At 44.1% G+C, this 25,528-nt stretch overlaps 1 protein-coding gene across 2 annotated transcripts in view; it reads left to right on the forward strand.

Annotated features, from left to right (window-relative positions):
- The window catches only part of Qki (QKI, KH domain containing RNA binding), a 1,257,190-nt gene that overhangs the window by 1,167,501 nt on the left and 64,161 nt on the right, over nt 1-25,528 (forward strand). Inside the window, exon 8 of one of the 2 annotated variants that reach the window (XM_051164119.1) lies at nt 21,976-21,985. The exons of the other annotated variant lie outside the window; for it this stretch is intronic. The gene's annotated coding sequence lies outside the window, so the exon portion shown is untranslated. Of the gene's footprint in view, nt 1-21,975; nt 21,986-25,528 lie in introns of those variants that run through there. 2 annotated transcript variants of the gene reach the window in all.

Below are 25,528 nucleotides of genomic sequence, written 5' to 3' on the forward strand. Positions count from 1 at the left end.
CTTCTAAATTGGTACCAATGGGTCGCAGCTTTCCTTATTCTATCATTATCTCATTTTAAAGTTCCTTTAACCATTTAACCAGGGAGCTAAGAGAAAAATAAAAAAGAGAGTGCAAACTGGAAGCTGCTGTGTACATAAAGAACGTATTTTTCTTCTTCTGAAAAATATGAAACCTAATATTGAAAGTTACAGCCTGTCCAGCCAATACTGCTAATGTGTATACCATTAGTAAAAATGGTTTGTTTTTTTTTTTTTTTCAGACTTAAAAGTAGGTAAGTACAGGATTAAGGAGATAGCTCAGTTTCAGAGAATACTTGTGTTCTTCCAGAGAACCCATGTTCATTTCCCAGTGTCCATTTCAGGATGGCCACACCTGCCTGTAACTCTTCTGGCCTCTGTACCTGCATACATGTGGCACCCACTAAGATTTGTTGTTGTTGTTGTTAAGCAATGATAGCATTTATTCTTAATGTCTTAGTAAAAAAAAGGGGGGGTTCTTTGTTAGATATCCATAGTCTTTTTTATATCATGTATTAATGGTATTTTTGCATGTGTACACACACACAAGCAACACACATGTGTGTGCATGGGCACACACACACACGCACACGCACACGCACACACACACACACACACACACACACACACTCACCACAGTGCACACATGGAGGTCGGAGGATAACTTGTAAAGCTGCCTCCCTCCTTCTGCCACGTGGAACCTGGGGATGACCGCGGTCATCAGGGTTGCCAGCAACTGCCACTCGCCAGTTGAAAACCCAACTGTTTAGCGAGAGACACAAACTGATAAGGAGCACAGCACCATGCCATCGTGAGAAGTGGCCGTCAGTGCTCAATTTCCATAGGAAGGGAGATAACCAGCCACCACTGCAGGCCCGTCTCCCTGCTCACAAGTCATGTTTCTCCTTAAGTGGGTTAGCGTCAGCCACTACACATGCATACAAGTGTCCCGCCCACGAAAACTCATAGGCACAGAGACGCTGATACACTGTGAACTAGGTGCCCATCACCCTAGTGTTTGTCACCAACTCTTAGAAAGTGGGATTGTTTTTACTGTCATTTAAATTCACTGAGAGCTAAAAATTACCTTCTAGAGCTCTTAAGTAATTAAAAGGGAATACTCGAAGTTAAGGTCCAACACTTTGGAAAATGAGAATGTGAAGAAAGCTTATGAAGCTGTGTGCAGGTGAGCAAGGGCACTGGCTACCCCTTCCTCCCCCAAAGCGTGCGATCAAGGATGCTCACACTGTGGCCGCTTCTCCCCTGGGACGCAGCACCTTCAAGCCTGCTGACACTGTTATCGCTAACAACACAAGCATCTCTAGTTGGAGGGATGTGAGAGTTTGAGTCCAGTTTTGCCAGTCATGACAACTTTAGTTCAGAATGCTCTTTCTACTGTATTCTTCTCTTCTGGTTTTAAACAAATGCCCCGTGTTCGTTCTCTGCACAACTTCACTCTCTTTGTCACGACTCCAAGCCCAGAATATCCTCCCTGTGGTAGCCTGTGCCAGGAAACGCATGAGAGGTGGTCATTTCTTAAACAGGTTTTTAAAGAACAGATTCCACCTACAGCATGACTGCTGTGGAGAGGGTGGGGAAAGCGTGGATGTTCCACAGGCCCTGTCAGAAGGTCTCCTGAGCAGCACGCTCCAACCTCTCTGTAAGTGAGCTACCTGCCTCCCTATTCCAGGTCATCAAATAGCACAAAGGAAAAAGAGGCAAAGCAGAAAATACCACTGCGGTGTGAGGTCTTCAGTGTGTCTTTTAAAAGCTCAAGAGGTGTCTAAATTGGTAAAGTGCTGGCTGCACCAGCATGAGGAACTGAATTTCACCACCAGGACCCACATAAAAAGGCAGGAGTTATGGTGCATGCTTATAATGCAGTGGTAGGGTAGGGCAGGGCAGAGAAAGGTACATCTCTAGGTGAATATATATATATATATTCATGCCCAGGTGTTTATTTTTACTAAGTACAAGGCTGATAAATAAACTTGGCCTTCTGGGTATTCAATAAACAAGCATTGAGGCCTATGCTAAACACTGTTGGAGGCATTAAAAGGAACAATATTCTGCCCCTTGCCTGACAAGATGAACTAGGTCCCAGGGCACTACAGGGCATCTCTCAAAGAGTCTTGTAGCTCTGGTGAGTTGGCTGTCCTCTTCTTCAGGCCATGAAGACACAACTAGGTGGACTCTCACTAGTGTCCATTCTACAAATAAGAGGGCAGAAACAAAGGAAATGTTCTCCATGTTTCGAAGTGAAGCTACTGCCAAGTGAGGCCTTTATTCAGTGTCAAAAGATTGACCATTAGGTGAGGAGAACAGTTCTTTAAATGTTTATTTGGGCCAAAGCCTTGATCTTAAATACATAGTGCTGACTGAAACAATGGGGTGAGCCAATTGCAAGAAGAAGTTATAATATATAAACGCAGGCTTATTGGAGGCAGCTCTAAGCCCATCGACGGTGGGAAGGGAGGGAAGAGGTGCACACATACAGAGGGGAGAGAGAGAAGAGGAGGGGAGATATAGAAAGAGAGAGGCGAGCAGGGGAGAGAGAGGAAAGGAATTTTATAGTGATGGGCTTCTGGGAGAGAGGAAGCCCTGCCCCTGGGCTGGGGAATTCAGGGTGGAGGGTAGGGTGTACCAGCCATGCCCTGTAGCAGGAAGGGACAGAGAGATGCCTGAAACCAAACAGTGCAACCTAATTATATTTCCCATGTTCCCAATTTTAAGTATAATTCTTGCGTCAGACATCATCTATTGGCCCAGTGTAAATGTGGGCTACAGTGCTCTTCCTAGATCCAGCAGTGCTGGCCTGCCACTCATCTTAGATTAGGCAGAAAGGGTCGGTCTGTCTCATGTAACCACCAACCCAGCACTGGCTACTCTGCCTTTTGGTCATCTTTAAGAAGCCTTCTAGTCAGAAATGTTTCTGTCCAACGTAAAGTTTAAAGAAAAAGGCTCACGCCAAAATTGTTTTTTCTTTTAAACTTATAAATCAAGAGTACATTTAGTTTACATTTATCTACTTTGATACTAAAAGTTCTAGAAGTCACCCACTTTTTCAGAGCACCCTGGGGGAAGAAAGGAAGAAAGCAGTGGTCTGTGTTCCTGCTGTACAGAAAGCCAAGCAGGAAGTGAGAGGCAGAGAGAGAGAGTTAGCACTGCAGACTGAGAGAGAGTGTGGAGGCAGCTACCCCAATGTGCTGCTTTGGGGGAGAATGGCTTAGAATACTTGGGGGATCCATCCTTACATTGCCCAGGTCTATTCGGTGCAGAAATGGAGTATGGACCAGTCTGAGGGATTTCTACTTTTGGAACCTAGAGCACCTATCAAATGCTAAGTCAGGTCTCTGGAAGAAAAAAGAAATGCAAAGTAACTTGTAAAGGGCGTTTAGCAGAACAGACCAGTTTCAGGACAGACAGGAAAACTCACTAACCACCCCTCCTGGCGGGTCTCAGCCTGAGGCCCCAGAAGTATTAGTGCCCAAGGGGGAAACCACTCCACAGTCCTCCTAGGCAGCCTGAGGGACCGCTGCTCAAGCCTGATCCAGATTTCTGGCTTTGAAGCTAAAAAGTTTATTAAGACTAGTTGGTTTAATAAGGATATTTTGAAATAGACTTAAACACGAGGGTTAAAAGGAAGCTGCAGACAAGACAGACACAATAGTGAGTGTTGCTTCCCAAACAGAAGCAGCCTTTACAAATGGGAGATTATGAAAATAGACCATAATGGCCTTTCTTTTTAAAAAGTAATTTTATTTTTATTTTATGTGCACTGGTTTTTGTTTTGGGGTGTTTTGTTTGTTTGCTTACTTGCTTGCTTGCTTGCTTGGGGTTTGTTGTTGTTGTTTTGTTTTTTTAACCTACCTGTATGGAGTGGTCCAAACTCACTCCATTTTTAATTGGGCCTCCCTGGGCTGGAGAGATGGCTCAGAGGTTAAGAATACCTACTGTTATTCCTGAGGACCTGAGATCAATTCCCAGCAACCACATGGTGGCCTCTTCTGGCGTGCAGGTGCATATGTGGGCAGAGCAATGAATACATAATAAATAAATCTTAAAAAACAACAACAACAACAAAAATAAAATAAAATAAATAAATTGGGCCTCCCTGGTCGGCCTAAGCTTCAGTGTCCCAGAAGCTTAAGCTTCAGTGTCCCAGAAGCAGCAGCCAGGCTTCTCAAAAAAGCCTCGGAAAAGGGGCAACCAATCAGCAACTACCCGGACAGCTGGCCTGCAGCTAAACTACATATAAGGTGACCACCTTACCATGCATGAACCAATTCTAACAAAGGTCCAATGGCCACACCTGGAAATCCCCTAACTGGCTTTAAAAGAAGCCTGTGTGAGCTTCACTGGTGGTTTCCGTTTTGTATGAGTGGCTGACCCCTGCATGCTGGCTGTTTGACCCCTGCATGCTGGCTGTTTGACCCCTGCATGCTGGCTGTTTGACCCCTGCATGCTGGCTGTTGTTTGACCCCTGCATGCTGGCTGTTGGACCCCTGCATGCTGGCTGTTTGACCCCTGCATGCTGGCTGGTTGACCCCTGCATGCTGGCTGTTGGACCCCTGCATGCTGGCTGGCTGACCCCTGCATGCTGGCTGTTTGATCCCTGCATGCTGGCTGTTGTTTGACCCCTACATGCTGGCTGTTGTTTGACCCCTGCATGCTGGCTGTTTGACCCCTGCATGCTGGCTGTTTGATCCCTGCATGCTGGCTGTTGTTTGACCCCTGCATGCTGGCTGTTTGACCCCTGCATGCTGGCTGTTGGACCCCTGCATGCTGGCTGTTGTTTGACCCCTGCATGCTGGCTGGTTGACCCCTGCATGCTGGCTGTTGGACCCCTGCATGCTGGCTGTTGGACCCCTGCATGCTGGCTGTTTGACCCCTGCATGCTGGCTGGTTGACCCCTGCATGCTGGCTGTTGGACCCCTGCATGCTGGCTGTTGGACCCCTGCATGCTGGCTGTTTGATCCCTGCATGCTGGCTGTTGTTTGACCCCTACATGCTGGCTGTTGTTTGACCCCTGCATGCTGGCTGTTTGACCCCTGCATGCTGGCTGTTTGATCCCTGCATGCTGGCTGTTGTTTGACCCCTGCATGCTGGCTGTTTGACCCCTGCATGCTGGCTGTTGGACCCCTGCATGCTGGCTGTTGTTTGACCCCTGCATGCTGGCTGGTTGACCCCTGCATGCTGGCTGTTGGACCCCTGCATGCTGGCTGTTGGACCCCTGCATGCTGGCTGTTTGATCCCTGCATGCTGGCTGTTGTTTGACCCCTACATGCTGGCTGTTGTTTGACCCCTGCCTGCTGGCTGTTTGACCCCTGCATGCTGGCTGTTTGATCCCTGCATGCTGGCTGTTGTTTGACCCCTGCATGCTGGCTGTTTGACCCCTGCATGCTGGCTGTTTGATCCCTGCATGCTGGCTATTGTTTGACCCCTGCATGCTGGCTGTTGTTTGACCCCTGCATGCTGGCTGTTTGACCCCTGCATGCTGGCTGTTTCTATAGAATAAATGCTCTTTCCTTTTGCAAATCGAATCGGGGTCTTCCTTCAGCCATTCTCCAGACCTTTACTGTGTGAGCTTGTTGTGTCCTGAAATTATGGACAGTTGTGGGCTGCCATGTGGGTGCTGGGAACTGAACCCAGGTCCTCAGGGAAAGAGGTCAGTGCTCTTAACCACTGAGCCATCTCTCCAGCCCCAAAATGGGTAGACCAGACTGGCCTTGAACTCATGATATTCCTGCCTAGGCCTCCTTCAGCAAATCCTCCCTGTGTGTCCCACCACAAACAGCGCCCTTTCCCTCAATTCAGATTCCCTCTGTTAGGCAAACAATAAGGAAGAGACAAGGTCAGAGGAGAGCTGGCTCAGCCTGGACTGTTTAGAACTTAGCTCTAGTTCTGACATAAACCTCTAAACTTTAGAAAATAGTTTATAATTCCATTTTATTACCCCCTTTAGCCAATGTATAGATTTGGAAGATCTTGTTCACTTGTGTCGTTTCCTTTGGGGGGATGATTTTACATCCCAATTAAAGCATGCTTTCCATTTTTTGTTTGTATTACTGGCAAAGACTTTAGTTAAGCATACGGAAAAACAAGAACAAAACAAAAAAACAAACCAATTCAGAAATAATAAATGTTCGCTATTGGGAGAAACGTAAAGCAAACTCATTTTTAGATTTTTCCCATTTTTTAACACTTACAAGTTGAACTAATGCACTAATTAAACATATAGCCATCTGGAGTACCAAATATCCATTTGGGTATTTTTGGTTTTTTATTTTCTTCTTCTTTTTTTTTTTTTTTTTTTTTTTTTTTTTTTTTTTTGTTTTTTTTTTTCAAACATTTCCCCTTTCCTTAGATTAGCTGTGGAAGAGATGTCCAGAGTACCAAACTTAACAACACAAAATGCCTTTAGAGATCTGAGAGCAAACAAAATACGAACTGAATATCAGAAACCAATTTTTTTTTTCAAATTAAACAAAGTAGATACACAAATCCAAACATTTTGATCGCAAACCCAGGGGGAAAGGCATCTTCCAAATAGGATCCTTAAACAAGCAACTCAGAATAAAGAAATGGATTATCGAGCAGGACACGGTGGTGCACACCTGTAATCCAGCACCCGGGGAGGCAGAAGCAGGAGGATCTATGTGAGTTCAAGGCCAGCCTGGTCTACAAATTAAGTCCAGGACAAATAAGGCTATAAAGAGAAACTCCCATCTCGAAAAAAAACAGAACAAAACAAAACAGAGAGAGACAGAGAGAGAGAAAGACAGAGGGAGAGGAGGGTAGGGAGGGTATGGAGGGAGGGAGGGAAGGAGGGACAGAGGGACAGAGGGAGGGAGGGAAAATGGATCATTGACTAAACCAAGCAAGTCTGAGGAAGTACTGAAAAGAACTCACCAAAATCCACCCGAAGGAGTAACACCAGAGAGATGAAACTCAATGAGTCCATGCTGGCACCTCACGTCCAATCGGGAGACTCCTCCCATGAAAAGTAGGTCACTCTTGGAGCCCAATGTCAGGTACCATAACTGTTCATACACACACACACACACACACACACACACACACACACACACACACTCACCCCAGTTCAAAATAGATACTTTATTCTATATCAAAATCTGAGTGATCGTGGCTCAGAAACACAGATTTAAGTATCACAAACTGCATGTCCCAGTGTGGTAACAGTTGGGTGATGTTTTTACAGTAATAGAACAAAGAAAGCCACAGATCAAGACACTTTTTAAATGAACAAAGAAAGCCATGGAACAAGACACATTTTCAATGCGCTGGTTGAAATATTAAGCAGGCAGTTACAGCAAAGCAAAGAAGCTCAACTGTTGGTCTTGGGCATTTGGGGCCTTTTGTTTGGTTGGTGCTAAATGTCTAAACATTCCAAATGATTTATTTACCTAAAGATGTTATGCCAGATACAAGGAGAGCAAAAATGGTTACTGAGAGATAGAAACATGACTCAGGATAATTTGGCTCTGTTCTTGGAAAGTTCTAAATTCCCCAAAATCAATCAGCAGAAGGTTCCGTGAAAGATATGGCTTCTTTCTAGAAACTTTTGTTCCCAAATTGCATGTAATTCTCAACACACACAGATGTCACAGTCCATGGAAACAACCTATGGGTAAACAGCTCTCTAAATTCTTCACATGTGGGGCTCAACTAGAAGGTTCTGTATGTATATTAGATGTAAAAAGTTTCAATATACGCCATAGTAAGGTAATCCAAACACAATTTTCAAAAAACAGAAAAAAAGAAAAAACATCAAAATTGAAAATTAACCAGAGTTCTCTGGGCCACACTGGGACTGCCTCTGAAGGAGCTCAGTGTAGTGGGTGCTTGTGACAGCCCCATGGAGTTTCCCAGAGCAGACAGTAGTGCAAGAACCTATAGAAAGCTAGCTAAAGTAAAGGGTTTCCAAGGTCAGAATAAAGGTAGACCAGATGTCCAATGGACCATGACATAGGATAGTGTTCTAATGCCATTCTTATTGGTGTGATAAAACACCCTCAACAAAAAGTAACTTAAAGGAGAGGGGGTTTGTTTGTTTTTGTTATTTTGGTTTGGTTTGAGTTTTTTGTTTTTGTTTTTTTTTTGTTTGTTTGTTTGTTGTTGTTGTTTGGCTTACAATTCTGGTTACTACTCAATCATAGAGAATTCAAGACAAGGACTTGAAACAGCTCCTCACATCACACCCAGATTACATGCATACTCAGGTATGCTCAGGTCTCCCTCTAGTCCAGGATCCTCTCTAAGTGGGGGATAGTGCCGCCCACAGTGGGCTGTGAATGAGTAATCAAGATAGTCCTCCACAGACACACCTGCAGGACACCTGATCTTCATAATCTCTCACTGAGAAAATCTTCCCAGGAGATTCTAGGCTGTTTCAAGTTGACAGTTAAAATCATCCATCACAGGAGAAAAAATAGTATGCTCAGGGAAGAAGGCAGAGGTGAGGAATAAATTAGGTGTTCTGAGAAACAAATGGTCTAAGAGATAGACACACTAGAAGAGCAAATGGTGGGAGGGGAGTGGCTCATCACACTGAAGGAAAAGAAGGAACACCATTCGGACAGGGAAAACAGAGTGGGCTGTACTTCACCATCAGCTTTTGAAAATTGTGCCAGCTCACTCCAGATAGAAGAGCTGGCTTATCTTTCTATTTTCTACAAAATTAACAAGAATTACGCACTTAGGATAATTACCATAATTGGCCATTCTTTCGGTTTTAAAAAAGATGTTTCCTATTTCTATTTTCTGATCTTCTGATGCCTTCACGGGTCTCTATTTTGGACTCTAACTACGAGCTCTAGAACTTGAGTGTGTTCCTGGGCTTCACCAGCTCTCTTGCTGCGTCGAACACCATCTGGAACCGTTCATTTCACTTTGTCTGAATTATCAATGTTTGAATTCTTACCTGAGTCCCAACAGCAGCAATTTGTAAAGCCTTCATTGTTTTCTAATTTCCCACAGCACATTTCCTGCTTTTTCTAGTTATTTAATAAAAATGATTAAGCTATCAGACGCTCTGCCTCTCTGAGATGTGCTACTTGGTGATGGCTCCATTTTAACAGCGCAGTGAGGCCCTGGTGAAAGGGTAGCTCTTCCTCTGTTTTATTTCCTGTACTTCCTTTAAAGCCTCTTCAAAGATTATTTTCTAAACTTTCATTTTTTAAACCAACAGTAGAGCAATTTGGTCTCCCTTGAGAGATATTTAATAAAACACAGTCATGAATAATTTTTACAGTAATGAATGAGGCACAGGTGAGAGTCTGGGATGGGGAGAGGGACAGTAGGTGTTAGTTCATAATGATCTTAGGTTCTGCTTATTCCCCAGTGTGTATGGTAGCATTGCCCTAGTGTTCATTTTTCTGCCTTTTTATAATTGCACTATGATTATTTAAAGGACTTTCTTTCTTAGAAGATAAAATCTATTTAAAGATAGACTACCTCATATCTACCACATTCTCTCTAGTAGAAAATGACATTTTAGATAGATAGAAGATAGATAGACAATAGATAGAAGATAGATAGATAGATAGATAGGTAGGTAGATGTCACATGTAATATAATTCACAGATGTTTAATATACAAAATTTCCATATCGATGAGTGCATGGAAAGAGAGAAGGTAAATAAACAAGATGGGACAAAATACAAACAATTGCTAGATCTTGATAAAATGGGGTGTGCTTATTTTATTTATAACTTTTCTGTAGGTTTGAAATTTCAACCTAAAACATTTTATTAAAATGAAACATTTTTTATAACAAAATTGGTGGCATGCACCATTTTGGAATAGTAAAGGAAACAAAAATTCTTTGGGAGGAAAATCCATAAACACTATTGACCAGAAGTAAATTTAAAGGTATATTTTCATGTAGACATTTGTCATCAACTCCGTGTTTAATACTGTCTCCTCATTCAAAACTGAAACCTGAGTAAGCAACAGCCTGCAGCTGGGATATTAATATTCTAAATAAAATCAGCAGATCAGAAGGTTGCCCCGGCAGGGGACTTCTGCTGTGGGAACAGGATATACATATAACCAGTTCCAGCTGTGGTTGTGATTGACCACTGGTAATCAGAACACAAAACCCCTCCCTAAAAGCTGGCCATGGTCCAGGGTGCTCAGACCCCACACCCTAGGCAGCATTCTTGAGCCCTCTGGCCTCAGGGGGAGGGGGTAAGATCTGTGTTTGCCTATGCCGCCCCACGTGACTATACATACTGTCCGTAGGGTGGGAGTGAATGATGTGGCAGGCATGGTCATCTTTCGATCTTGCCACTTCTCTCAGGCATGGCAAAAATACAGATGCTCCTGGGGACTGCACTCACTATGTGAAAAGAAAATCCTGGTAGCTGGAAGCTGTGTAGGACTTGCTGAGGAGGATGAAGGCTTGATGAGGAAGCCCAGCTCAGGACCACGCTATGCTCAGCAGGCGTACGGAAGGATGGCTCTGCCCCTTTTCTTCTGTCTGTTTCCTCCAATCTCCTCACAGCACCTACCTTATCTGTTCTACTCACAATTATGACATTATTTGCTCAGCTCTCCTGGCTTAAGTAGGAAAAACAAACAAATGTAAGCCACAGCTTACATGCTTAAAAATAAAGTTTCATTCTAGTATCTTCTAAGGGCTTTATGTGGATCCCGTAGTAAGGGGAGCAGGCCTGTCTGAAAAATAGGGGAGAGGAGAAGGGACAGGAGGCTGGGAGGAGAGGAGGAAGCTTCAGTCAGGATATAAACTGAATAAATAAATAGCTTCCCTAACCATCATCATCAAAGCTTCTAGGACAGTCAGCAGGGAAGAAACTGGCGTTCCAACAAATGCTTCTGGGAAGAGTGAATGTCCACATGCCCTCAGTGACACTGGCCTCAGTGTACACACAACAGTTGATTCAAAATAAAACAATGGCTGAATTTTTATTGTTGTTGAACTTAAGCCATACAACTATCAGAAGAAAGCAGGTTGCCTGTGACCCCAGAGCTCAGGGAGGCAGAGGCAGGAGGATCTCTGTGAGTTAGAGGCCAGCCTGGTCTACAAAGTGTGTCCAGGATGGCCAAGGCTGCCAAACACACACACACACACACACACACACACACACACACACACACACACCAAAAAACAAAAGCAAAAAAGCAGTTTGACACCACATCCATTTAGCAAAGCATGAGTGGTAAGTCAGATGAACAGCTACTAAAATGTTCACTGTCCAACAAAGATATTCAAAGACGGTTTGTGTCAGTGGGGATTGAAAAGCTACAAGTGACAGAGTCCCATCTCTACTGACCACCATGATGAGCCAAAGGTGAAATTAAAAGAAAAATAGGGGGTTACAAGTGTTGTGGTAATACAGAGGATGTAGACCACCCCAGGGCCTCACTGCATAATACGAAATGGCTCGACAAGATGGGAAAAACTGATTTTTCCTTTTATTAATCAGAGAATTACTATATGGTTCAACAATTCTACTCCTAGGCAAATTACTTCTAAAAGAGGAAAATATCTTCAAAGCACCATGGTGTGGTGATGTACACACAGCCCTTGGGATCTGGAGGCAGGAATATCAGGAGTTCAGGATCAGCCTCAACACACACGATGCTAGTGGGATGCCTGGGCTACGTGAGACCTTTCATGAACCTGTCCCACCTCTACCACAGTAAAACATCAAGAGTCACAAATGTTCAGACAGCACCATTCTCATCAGTCAGGCACGGGAGCCGTGCCCATTGTTGCTAATCTGCAAATGGGCAGGTAAGCTGTTGTGTAGCTACAATGACAATTTTTCTTTTGTTTTGTTTTTTTTTGTTTTTTTGGGTTTTTTTTTTTTTTTTTTTTTTTTTTTTTTTTTTTTTTTTTGCCGTCTAAAGCGGGGAGGGGCTACAGTGTGGACAGATGTAGGAATACTGGATCAAGTGAAGAAGCCAGGCACAGAGGGCCACACATGGCATGTTCACATCACGCACTGTGTGAATGTGTGCTTAACTGTCAGGTACAAAGAGACAGAACTCAGACCGTGATTGCCAGGGGAGGAAACAAGAGTACATGCTGCTGAAAGGACAGTGTGTTTCCTTCCAAGTGATGGATGATTTAGAGCCAGGTGGTGGCTGCAGGGCCCTGTGTACTAGAGTAGACACCACTGAAACATTCACTGGAAAACAACAGCTCATCTGGTCTCCAATTCATCTAAATAAAAGAAGAAAAATATCCTACAATTTTCATCACTTCTATTTTTCACCTGAATCACAGCTTCTATTTTAATAATGAAAATACTAGATGCACTCGACAACCATTTGGGGTTTAAAGCCACTGTCTTTTGGTCATTAATCTCCTTTTTAAGCCAACCATCCCTTATCTGGAGGACTCTCTGTGGCCATCCCCTCTCCCTTCCTGTGGGTAACAGTACCCAAGGGCATTGGAAGGATATGGCTGTGCTGTGCTGCCAGGACATCCTGGTTTCTCCCTAGATATCGCCTCACACTGCTCTTGTTAAAGTTCTAAGTCATGCTTTCCAGTGGCTCGTGGCTTGCAGGAACAGAGGGACAGAGACGCTGTAACCATAGTCATCATCAGCCTGTCACATCCTGTCATCATAGTCACCCCCACTACCTTCTTGTGCTCCTTTCCCCCTCCTGCTCACCCACTTCCTCTTTCCAATTAGTCCCCTTATATTTTTATGTAGTGTGTGTGTGTGTGTGTGTGTGTGTGTGTGTGTGTGTGTGTGTCCCTGTGTCCACAGCTGCTGTTTGTACTTAATTGCAGTAGCCGTGTCATATCCAGAAGGCATCACTTCATGGTGCGTCTCTCTCTGTCTCTGGCTCTTCCAGTCTTTCTGCCTCCTTTTCCACAGTGCTCCCTGAGCAGGGAAATGGATGCTACCAAGGTCCCATTTAGGGCTAAGCATTCATCCATCATTTGTTCTCAGTACTTTGACAAGTTTGGGTCTCTCTATACCAACCATCACGCCATTGCCCAAAGAAGCTTCCCTGATTAAGGCTGAGGCCAGCACTCGTCTGAGGATATAAAGATAAATTTTAGGATGCAGTTTGACACCATGTCCATTTAGCAGAGCATCAGTAGTAAATCACCTCTCCAGGACCTGTGACTTCTCAGCCATATGGGTTTTTAACAAGTTTGCAGTACCAGGCACAAATTCTCCCCTACAGAACTGGCTTCAAATCCAAAATGGAAGCAGTTAGTCAATCCCCAAACATCTGTGCCACTATTGCAGCCGGGGGTGCATCTTGCCTGATGCCACAGCCTATAGCATCACAGAAGCAACCGGAAACGGGCCCGTTGCTCTTTTCTGCTGCCCTGTTCCTTGGTGCAGAAGTGGCCCTCGGGGAGACAGAATACATGTACGAATGTAGGAGAAATATCTAAAGAGATTTTAAGTGGCTGGCACCATCACACAGTCTGTCGACTCCATTATCCATAGGTCAAGATGGCAGGATGGAGACACGGGTAAGAGCCGATGCTGTGATAGCCTTGACCCCAAAGGCTAGAGCTGCAGACAGCATTTCTAAATTGCATTCTGAAGGCAGAACTCATGTGTCCTTGAGAAACATCTGTCCCTGGGCTGATAGCCTTCAGCTGAACAAATGGGCTGCCTATGGGGGGGGGGGGGACATGCTTCGCTTAAGGCCAATTGATTGTGAATGTCAATCACAGCTGATAAGCACAACAACAACAACAACAACATGTACAGCAACATAGAGACTGATGGAGCAAATGTGGGGCACCAGCATATAGTCAAGCTAATAAATAAATATCAACGGCCAGGGAGATGAATCAGTGGGGTATGTCCATGCCACACGAGTGCGAGGATCAGAGTTCAGAACCCGAGAATCCACCCAAAAGTCAGCAGGTATGGTAGGTGGGTGGCCCGTAATTCTAGCCATCAAGAGGCAGAGTCTGGGATCACAAGAACAAGCTGGTTTCCTAGACTGGCTGAGTCTAGAAACGCCAGGTTCAGCAAGAGGCCCTGCCTCAATAACTAAAGTAAGGCAATAGAGAAAAGACATTAATGTAAACCTCTGACCTCTACACACGTGCACATTCACATTGACACATATGTGCAGACACACACACGCACATAAAGTCAAGGGACGGGAACTTGGCTTCACACCCAGCAATCTGCCAGACCAGCCCTCTCAGTTACCCCCAAATTTCTTACTAATCCACCAGTTCCCCTGCTGACTTTAACTAAGTTTCATCCACCTACCTGCTCCCTTAGAGGACGCACACACAAGGCACTGGACATGACATCCTCTCTCCAGCCTCCCAAATTCCTCCCAGCACCTCAGGAAGGGGCATGACTCCCAATTCTTTCTGCCCTCAAGGCTCTCATCCAAAGCACGTCCTCCCTCTACAGTGTGGGGTTCATTTCTACCACGCAGAGTGGAAATTGCTGGTGCCGTCTCTGTTCAGCGTTGTCTCCGCCTTGCTTGTCACTGGCGGGGATGGGAGGGTGGCGCATGTTTGTGCCTGCAGCACTCAGGCTACCATGTCTTCCACAGGCTATTTGGCTGCATGTTGCAGTGCCATCTGCATGCACAGACAGCAGCTGTCCTTGGTGACATTCCCAGACCCTCAGCAGTGTGAGTTTACTGCCTCCCATGGCATTCTAGTGTGTAGCAGGACCGGGTTTCTAGGACAATGGTGGAGGGTGAAAAAGACCCACTGAGGGAGGAATGTGACTGTAGCTAGTGAGTGCAATGCACTGATTGGCACAAGGTGTGAGTGTTAGGGCTCACAGATGGGTGCATGTGGGGTGTGTGTGTGTGTGTGTGTGTGTGTGTGTGTGTGTGTGTGTGTGTGTGTGTGTGTGTGTCTGTCTGTCTGTCTGTCTGTATGGTGTGTGTGTCTGTCTGTCTGAATATATGTGTGTGTGTCTGTCTGTGTTTATGTGTGTGTATGTGGTATGTGTGTCTGTCTGTGTCTATGTGTGTCTGTCTGTGTCTATGTGTGTCTGTCTGTCTGTCTGTGTGTCTATGTGTGTGTGTCTGTGTGGTGTATGTGTGTGTCTGTCTGTCTGTGTCTATGTGTGTGTGTGTGTGTCTGTCTGTGTCTGTCTGTGCCTATGTGTGTCTGTCTGTGTGTATCTGTGTGGTGTGTATGTATGTGTGTGTGTCTATCTGCCTGTCTCTGTCTTTGTGGTGTGTGTGTGTCTATGTGGTATGTGTGTGTCTGTAGTGTGTCTGTGTCTGTGTGTATATGTGTATGTGTGTGTCTGTCTGTCTGTCTCTGTGTGGTGTGGTGTGTAAGCTTGTGGGAAACAACATCTCAGCCATCTCATGAGACTTCAAAGATAAGACAGAAACTTGCTGGGAATTCTTGAAACTTAGAAATTCAATCTTCAAGCTTGTTCTCAGGTAAATAACATCCCAGCTGAGGATTCCCCACACTCTGCTCACGAACCCTGACTGGCTTCTCTAGGGAAGCCTGTTCCTCTCTTGCTTGTACTCTGCATCACCTCTGCTCAGCAAGCTCCTTACTCAAGTGTTTTTATCACTATGTGCTCAAAGTGGCTGATTTGGTTTCCCCTCACCATGAGAGAGGTCACAGAAGGCAGCAAGCCTCTCACCTGCAAAGCACCAGCTGATGCCTTAGCAGTTAGCAGACAGGATGGCCCTCGGAGCTCTGGTGTCTGCTCCAGGCCAGCATTGCCTGCCAAGCCAGCATCTCTCCCCCTCTGCTAGCACCAGCCCTCTGTGCCTCACAGTGGTGAGATGAGCAACTCACAGGTAGCCTGTTTTCTGATAGACACACAGACATGAGAGTGTTCAGGCACCTTTATAGGTGTGTGTGTGTGTGTGTGTGTGTGAGAGAGAGAGAGAGAGAGAGAGAGAGAGAGAGAGAGAGAGAGAGAGAGAGAGAGAGAGAGAGAGAGAAAGAGAGAGATTTTTACTGTTGTGGTGATGGAGAGGTGGCCCCGGATGTGGCCTTTTGATCCACGTCATCATTCTCCTTTCTATTACACACTGAACAGTGGAATTCTGGCCATCACACTAGTGACATCTTTAACTCTCCATTTATTTATTAATCAGCCTTATGCAACCCTCACTATTCTTCACAGACATCCAAACCCAAAGGCCGTCTCTAGTAGTAAAGACCCTAGTCACATAATCTTTCCCCCATTTAAAATTTTAGATTATCGAGTATATAATATCCTTTGCTCATGATTAAGTAAGCAAAACAATCACCACCATCAAGAATCCGCAGCTCACCAAGGTTGAGAGGCCACGCTGGGCATCCACGGGAGTGGTAAAACTCCACTGATTGGCTGCCAGTGTATCTGCTGTTTCTTTGCTTTGGGCATCATTCTCCTGGCAGGAGATGGAAAAATCTACTCACATGTAGCTATTAAAAACAATCCAAGCTGGGCGTGGTGGCACACGCCTTTAATCCCAGCACTCGGGAGGCAGAGGCAGGTAGATCGCTGTGAGTTCGAGGCCAGCCTGGTCTACAAAGTGAGTCCAGGACAGCCAAGGCTACACAGAGAAACCCTGTCTCATAAAAAATAAAAAAAAATTTAAAAAAAACAGTCCATAAATGGACCATTTCTACAATGTGGTGGAGTTTAAAGAAACCACAAGAAGTGGTGGAGCATCTGGTGGTGTAGGGCAGCCAGAAGCCTTCATCACGGTGGAGCTGAAAAGAGGAGGCTTTTCTCAAAATTCAGAGTGAGCCTTTGAAGACAAAGCTACCTCCTAGGGGGTGGGGGGAGTGGTAGGGAGGACCAGGGGAAGGAGTTGGGGGGAACTTTAGGCTTCAGTCAACTCTAAGTCAACTCCAAGGAGGGCTTCCAGACAAACTCAGAAGCTGTAGGCATGGCTACTGTTGGCGGAGCCTATGTAGAAGATGGAGGCCCAAAAAGAGTGGAGAACTTCTCAAGAGAAGCCAAAATCAAGCGGCCCAGGCTTTCCCAAATCTGAGCTCTCCTGCCCACTCTGCCCACTTAAGAGTCTACAGGTTAGTCAGGCAGGTGTGGTGGCGACACTTTTAATCCCAGCAGTCAGGAGGCAGAGACAGGAGGATCACTGTGAGTTCAAGGCCAGCCTGGTCTACAGAGTGATTCCAGGACAGCAAAGGCTACACCGAGAAACCCTGTCTCAAGAAGAAAGAGAGAGAGAGAGACAGACAGACAGACACAGACACAGAGACACAGAGACACAGAAAGAGAGTCTACAGGTTGCTTTAGAATCCTCTTGCGTTCCATGAGGCCCACACCCACAGTGATAGAAAGCTGAAGGAACTGGCCTGAGGTCCTAGCACTGACATTAAGGCTGCCCACGCCTCAGCCTCCAGCCGCCACCTCTTCCAGTCTTTAGTGACCATTCTTCCATTACCAAGTCCTTACTGTGAGATAAGACATGACTGAATATCTAAATGCATGGGGTTTTCCCTCTCCCTAAAATAGGCTTTTTCTGGGGTAATTATTTAAGTATGTCATGACTTTTGTAACATCCCATTTCAGTTACTCTTTCCCAGTGTTCCCATTCAGCCCAAGGACTCTTGCTGGGATGATTTGCCGCTGTGCCCTCAGTCAGTGCAGTTGCGGGGACCCCACTTGAGTGGGCCTGCACCAGTACCAAGCGAGGATGAAGACCGACCGTGCCAAATTCATGCACTCCAGTTATCAGCACCCTTGGTTAGAGCACATTGTGATAGATAAGCCCTGAAAACAGACTCTTGTGTTCAAATTCAGGGACAAAATCTACCACCAAACAAGAACTACCTCTGCACTGCAACCTCTCACCTCCCCCAAGTAATTCAAAGGTTATTACAGACCACCACGTCTGTAGAGACGCCCTTTACCTATCCTGACAGGCTTTTTCTCTTACATGAGAAAAGAAACATGGCAAACTGTGTGTTTAGGGATAGAAATGCCTTTTGTTTTTCTGTCATTTCCATTTGAATCTACGTCACTTCTGTATCTCAATCTCTGAAAACTAAGACGTCACATTTAGTCATTTAGAAAGGTAAGTTAAGGAGAATCGAGGGTATTGTGTGCGGAACACTACAAAGCTCTTTTTTGTTTCATTAGTCGCATTAGCGTATTGTTACCCTTTCAACGTTACAGGTTCAAGCACACAGCTGTACGCTGTACACACCCAGAAAGCACTTCTTCTCACTGTATTAAGGCACTGGGGCTCAATTTCCTGGGACACAGAGTGACTGACAACCACAGAGCTGGGTGCTGATGTGGGTATGAAGCTGACTTATATTTCTGTCAAGGTGTTATTCTTCTACAACTGACATAACCAAGTATTAGTTCACTTGGAAGGGGAAAGGGGCTCTGTGGGTATTACGATTACTCCATATGTATAAACAAATACGCTCTCATCTCAGCGCCCAGATCAGCAGTGGTCTTCAGACACATCATCCAAGTATGGGTTGTCAAGTGCACATATTGACTAATAAATGAGTATGCAAGGGTCAGACAGCACTTACCACACGGCCCACAGAGCAAATGTCCGTTAAGGGCGACAGTAATGATAACTCTAAGCCAGAGTTGGCAATAAGATTCATGCAATGCATGACTAGTCAAGTATTCTTTCTGAATTATCCATATATACATATATATTACATCCTATATCAACAGCCTTTGTTAGTGAGACCCAGAGCTTTCCTTTAATTCCCTAGCCATTCCTTCTGCATTCACCAATTTCAGCCTGTCAAAGACATTCTCTCTTGAGTGCTCTTTCTCATGCTAACACAGCACTTTTATCCCTTTCCATGCCTCAAACTGTTAGAATCCTAACACCTTAGATAACATAACAACTTCAGTATAAGATGGCGTCACCCATACATCCAAACGGATCACAGGCATGCTTCCGCTGCTGCCGCCTCAGGTCTTGTTTCAGCCAACTGGTTTACCCGCTCTCCTGTAGTCAGTCTGAAAGGTCCATGTTGGGGTGCACGGAAGATGAATTCTGCCTAAACTTTTAGAAACGTTCTTGTCCTTGCAGCTGGAGAGACAGCTCAGCAGTCAGGCATGCTTGGTGCTCTGGCAGAGAACCAGACCCCCCAGCACTCAAAGCCACTAATGGTAACGCCAGCTCCAAAGGGACTGATGGCCTCTTCTGGCCTCCACAGGTACCTGAAGTCATGTATGTGAATGCATGTTCATGCATGTCAGCTTACCGTGGATCATATGTAGATCAGTAAAACTAAATAGCCACTGAATAAACAGCTGGGCACCCTCCCCTTATCCTTCCCTTTCCATATCCCTAAGTATATCTGGATGGGGATGCAGCCATTGCCTGTCAAGCATCTTACAAGATGCTTTGATGCTCACTTTCAGCTGTGCATAGCCCTCAAGCAGAGATGGCTGACAAGTGCGTTTCCCGGCTAATGTCTTCCTTCCTCCAGCAACAGACCTTCCCATCTTGCATGCTTCCTGTCACGAGGACTATACCAGAATTTCCAGTTTCTTTTCACTATCTAAGCTTCTGTTTAGAAGTATACTAATGTGCTTACTTGCCTTCCCTGAAATCGCAGCTTAGAGAGCTGGGAGATTGATGCCAGTTTGCTGTTATTTTGGCAGTAACCAATAAGTTTGAAGATTCAAGACAAAATTAGAAAATGCATTACAAAGAAAAAATGTTTTAAGACATATTCAAATAAAAATAGAAACTCGAAATAGCACCATTATGATTAAAAATATGCAAACCTGTAATTGCAACTTATTCAAATGAAAACTCCAATTCAAAGAATTGAATCAATAAATTCTTCAAATTCGTAAGGAAAGAAACAAAAATATCACATGAAATCTTCTGCAGAAAAGCAAAGGACAACAAGGCCTTAATAAAAATAATAGTAACATTATTACAAACAAAGAAACTAAGACCAATGTCACTCATGACCACAGATACAAAACTCTAAACTGTATGCTGCCCTAACATGCTTCTTCACACAGCAAGTGTGAGCCTAACCACATGGCTGTCTAATCAAGACCTACACAACGACACCACCATTTGGCCCGTTGGCATGGTTGGGGAAATCTAACAAGGCCCCACTCCTAGACGAAGTGCTACAGGTAATCAATGGCTGCTCAGAGACTAAGAGTCAGTCTTCTCCAGGGAGGAGTCTCACGATAGGTTATCTGATCTGAAGTGATCTGTCCTAAACACACGAATAGATAAGAAACACTAAATGAATTCAGCAGGATATGTGTGTGTGTGTGTGTGTGTGTGTGTGTGTGTGTGTGTACATATATAGAAAGAATCATGAAACAGAAAAAGTGGGAATCACAGGAGGAATTAGAGGATGAGGGGGCTAGAAATTATTTAAATATAATACGTATAAAATGTTTAAAAAATAGTAATATATTGAGATATATCAAAATGACTTCCAAAGCAAGGCCATTTTAAAACTTTGAACCAATGTTCTCTAAATCAATGAAGTAGAGAGTTTCACATAATTAAATCGATAATTTCAAAAAAAAATTAATAATCCTATGTATAATGAAAATATTCCACCAAAGTGAAAACAGAAAGCAATAAATTTTATTTCCTAAGATAAAGGATGAGATACAGACACTCCCAAGCCTTTCTAGCTCTTTCTGAACTCTCACTGCCTGGTTCAACTCAGCTGTTCTGGTCTAAACTCCTCTCCAAGATGGCGGACTCAAACTGGCTTCTTTTGGCATCTGATTGAATTGCTCTGGCTGTCCTCAAACTAATTCTGAGAATATACTTTAATCTTCTGGCTCCTTCTCATTCTCACTCTCTGGCTCATTCTATCTTCATCTGTGTCTAGCTTGTTCTCGCTGCAACTTGTTTCCGTAAAACTGTCCCAGTAATCAACTCTTTGGTAAAAACTCTCTGTAAAAACTCCCCCACTCTCTCCCTTTGCTGCTCCTAAGCAGCCTCTCCCTCCCGTTCTGTTCTCGTGAGAGTTGGGTGTATCTCATCTCTGACTCATTCTGTCACATCTTTCTCTGATTTGTCACTTTGTCTGCCCCTCAATTTGATGTCACTTTCAAACATGGCTTTCCTTCTACAGATTAACCTTTTGGGAATTAAAGGCGTGTACTAAGGGTGTGTCTGCATTCCAGCCTGATCACATAGCCCTAGAAGGTCTTTGGATGTGATCCTTTGCCAGAGCAGTCATGTTGCTGGATTAAAAGTCCTCCACATATAAACACCCTAAATATATATAAATATATACAAACACAGAGATGATAGATAGATAGATAGATAGATAGATAGATAGATAGATAGACAGACAGATAGATGCAAGGATGGACGGCTCTACACAGATATATGCGTAAGTTCATATGTTGCCAACTACATCATGTCTGGTTATACGGCTGAAAGAAGCCAGCATCTTCTTGGGGACAGATGCCCCATTTAACATCTTTTCCTGCTAAAAGGAACCACATCACTCAGAGGAAGCTGTCTCCAGGTTTGGTGCAGTGACGGTCAACAACGTTCTAAAAATAACGTGCTGCTCCGGAAGGCATCGCTCAAACAGACGCGACAAAAGAACCAACTTGAAACTACTGCTGTTGGGACAAGTTGAGTGTCAAAGTGAATGAAGTGGAAAATGCCCATGCACTGCACACGTGAACAAAGCACCTCTAGCAAGAAGACTAAGAGGGCCATCCTCAGTTCGGCTATAACTGATACATCTTCCTGCTAAAATGAAGTATATCAGTGTGTATTGTGGGACACAATGGAGCAACACTGGGCAATGAAAATGAGTAAAATATATTACATTCAACCCATAATTGTTAAAAAGCCATAACACCAAATGACAGGATAAAAAACCCATGATACATATGTGTGTAGATAGATAGATAGATAGATAGATAGATAGATAGATAGATAGATAGATCGATAGATAGATAGAAGAGAGGGAAGGAGGGAGAGAGAAAGAGACTTGTGTGAAATAGATACAGACCTGCACCTACTCACTGTTGTAGAACACCACTCAGCACCTTGGTTACTTGGGGGGAGGAAATAGAATGTGGTGGCGAGCCATGCTGACAGAGGACATGTCATTCTTCACTGGTCTTTTGTTGGTTGCATGGAAATAAAAATTGATATAAACTCATAATCTTAGAAATACGTAAATTACTGTCTGATTTCTTCCCATGGAGCAAATATGCTCACAGTGTCGCCCACAGAGAGTAACAGCAGCAGCCATGTCCTCTTTTCAACTGTTTCACAGGTCCTCACAATTAGATTAGTTGCTTTACAGTACAAATAATCTTGGCTGTGCTCCTTCGACGGCAGTGAAATGGTGACAGCATTTCACAAAGGACTTAATATCCCATAGGAGAGCTATGTTGCTGCTTCAAATAACGGTGAGTGGCTTGCACTCATCAACCGGCATGGAGCTGACTCTAACTTTCCAGGGTGAATTTTATGGTGATAACAACTTCTGGAAATGATTTCTGGGCTAAAATATTGAATTAACACTATTATCCTTCTGTGCCCCATTAGATGTTTAATGAGAGTTTTTTACACAGATTACAATGGTCACTGGGATCCGGGTAGACTTATAAAAGAAATCATTATCTTGCCACGTTAATATCCTTCTTTGCTTTAGCTCTCTTAAAGTCCTTCCAGAACAGAGATGCATACCCCGTTTTCACTCTTTACGCCTCTCCCGGGCTTAGAGTGGATGCTAATTGCAGTGTCCCGCTTTATCAGCTTTGGTCTGTGGAGATCACAGGCCTTTCTATGACTACTTCTCCATAAAGCCAGGCATAAATTGCTATTTATTATCAACATATATAATGTGCCAGGATTATGGAGGAGAAACTTCGCTCAGATGAAAAAAGAGACTATATAAAAATAGACGTTTGTGTTTTAACTACTGGAGATATGGCGGTTCTTGTTTTAGTCTATACCAGGATCACAAAGTAAAACAACAAAATAAGGACACATTGGGAGAAGGCCAGGCCACCGCTACTGCACAGCCTTTTAGTTGGAGATGCAATAGCCCAGCAGAACATGAGAATCAGGAGTGATTTAGTCATGTAACAATAGTACTTTTCATCAGTAACAGGTCAGATTCACCCAATTTAGATGATTGATGGATGGTCAGGTTATGATTTTCTGCAACACTGTTGCCTTATATTTCATTTTCTAGCATTTTGAAACATTGTCCAACGAGCTCTGAGCAGAATTATGTAAACTGCATGCTTTGCGCCTCATCAGTCATTCTTATCTCTTCTTCCCCATAGCATTCATCTCTTTGTGAGGTGAAATGTCACCTTACAAATCGACAGCTCTTTAATCTCTGAGGTCAATGGGGGGAAAACAAGAGTAAAATAGAATTCAAGTAAGGAGTTCATAGTTGAGGTTGTACAACCCTTGTCTGAAAAATCTGAATTACAAATGCTCCAATGTTTGGAACTTTCCAGAGGGCAGATATGACAACACATGTGCAGAATTACATAGTGTGGAACATGAGTCCTCATACATTATTAAAGATCCCCAAAGCTTCTTCTCCGATGCTATGAGAAAACATGCTGACAAAAGCAACGTAAGGGAGAAAGGCTTATTTGAGATTCCCGTCTCAGGTTATAGTCTACAACAGGAGGGGAGGCAAGCCTTCAGGAGTTTGAAGCTGCCACATTGCAGCCACAGCAGAAGAGGAGGATAATACACGCATGCATTTTAGGGCTCTGCTTCTTACCTTTGTATTCAGGTCATGAGGCCAAGCCCAGGGAATGGTGCTACTCAAAGTGCGAAGATCTTCACACGCCAATTAACATAATTAAAATAATTCCTCACAGACATCCTCAGAGGCCCTTCCCCCGGGTAATTCTAGATTGTGTCTAACTGATAAAACTACCATGAACATATTATATAAAATCATCTCTAGGCCATGTGTAAAAGGCACACCTAAAACATAAATAAATGCTGTGTTTAGAACTGGGTTTCAGCCCCAAGAGACTGTGTTTCTGTAAAGATCTCAGGATACCCACCCTGAGGAGGGCAACGGGTGTAACCCAAATGCTTCAGATAAGGGTTACTTAGCCTATGCAGTGACCTCAAACATGAACTACCTCTTCCTCTAGCAGAATGTAGAAGATTCCTTAGTAATTCCACTTTCTGGACTAGTGAGAAAACCCCCAAATCCACCAGAGATAGAGCTATTCCCAGATCGTGCAGTGTGGGACGACGACTCATTAATGTGCTCAAGAACTGTCAAAGCACCAAGCACTAATGAGCAGCATACACATGTACATGCGAGCGTGTGTGTGTGTGTGTGTGTGTGTGTGTGTGTGTGTGTGTGTGTGTGTGTGCGCGCGCGCGCGCGCACGTGCATATGATTTGTAGGAGGGAGAGGAGAGCAACTTCCTCTTTTATTTTGGTAACATACTATTTTTTTTCTTTAAGGGTTATAAACACACCGTTTTGCCACTAGAAACGATAGAGAAAAGCAACCACAAGATACGTCTTACATCACAGGCTATAGAGTCAGCAGCCTCGGTTAAGGTTCCTACAGTCCACTGAGCTGTGGTAGTTGTTAGGGCTTGAGTGTCAAGTCCATCGAAAACTCGTTGTGTGGAAGGTTTGGTCCCAGGTGATGGTGCTATTTTGAGATCGTGGGAATTTTAGGAGGGGAAACCATGTGGGAAGAAGTCCAATCATAAAACATGTGACATCAGAAAGGACACTTTATCATTCTGATGGTTCTCCACTTCCATGACACGTGTCCTTGCTTCAGGCCCACGGTTGCTTTCACATGAGGCCACGGAGGGAAGCTCCTGGTACCATGATCCCAAAGGCATTCTCACCAAGAGCCTTTTATCACATGATACCCACCTGCCTGACTCAGAAGCCACCTGCCACTCTTCAGTAGACAGTCCAAACATGTGTTTCCTTTCTCTGGCATGTCTATATCCCTGTGAATTTTCAGACTTCTTGTATTTAAAGGAAAATAGGAAAATATATACATGGAGGCAACTTTGATAAATGTCATTGCATCATTTGAGATGTTTGCATTTTGAATAAGCTTTCCGCCCACAAGAAATACTTTCTCTGTCTTGCTGAAGATAAAAGGTGACATTTGGGTGTTGGCTTTTACCATCTACTTAAGAAAAGACACAAAATTTTCTGGAGTAACTGGGGGGAACAGGGATTTAACTTCTCAACCCCGTAAGTAAGAATTTTAAGGAAAAAAAATCCTCATGACTATTTACTACTGAAGACTGCTTTTTCATCTACTTCTAAAATTTTCAATTCTAGTAACTCGCCTATGAATACACATTTTATGAATTAATCTTTCTACGGCACAGCATTTTGGGGGCACACAGGATTTTTCAGGCCACTACTCGAGAAATAAAAACCAATCACATAACGGTGCAAAGCAGTAATGGTAACTGTGGAAAGACAGTGTTTACACCACAGTACGGACTCTCTCAAGCCCCGCCCCTGCTGTCCATCTGGGGCTGCGCTCTGCCATCTGAATTCTATCAACATGCTCAGCCCTGTCCAAGCTGCTGGCAAAGGC

Source organism: Acomys russatus, chromosome 21 (assembly GCF_903995435.1).
Source record: "Acomys russatus chromosome 21, mAcoRus1.1, whole genome shotgun sequence".
In the NCBI taxonomy this organism is placed as follows: domain Eukaryota; kingdom Metazoa; phylum Chordata; class Mammalia; order Rodentia; family Muridae; genus Acomys; species Acomys russatus.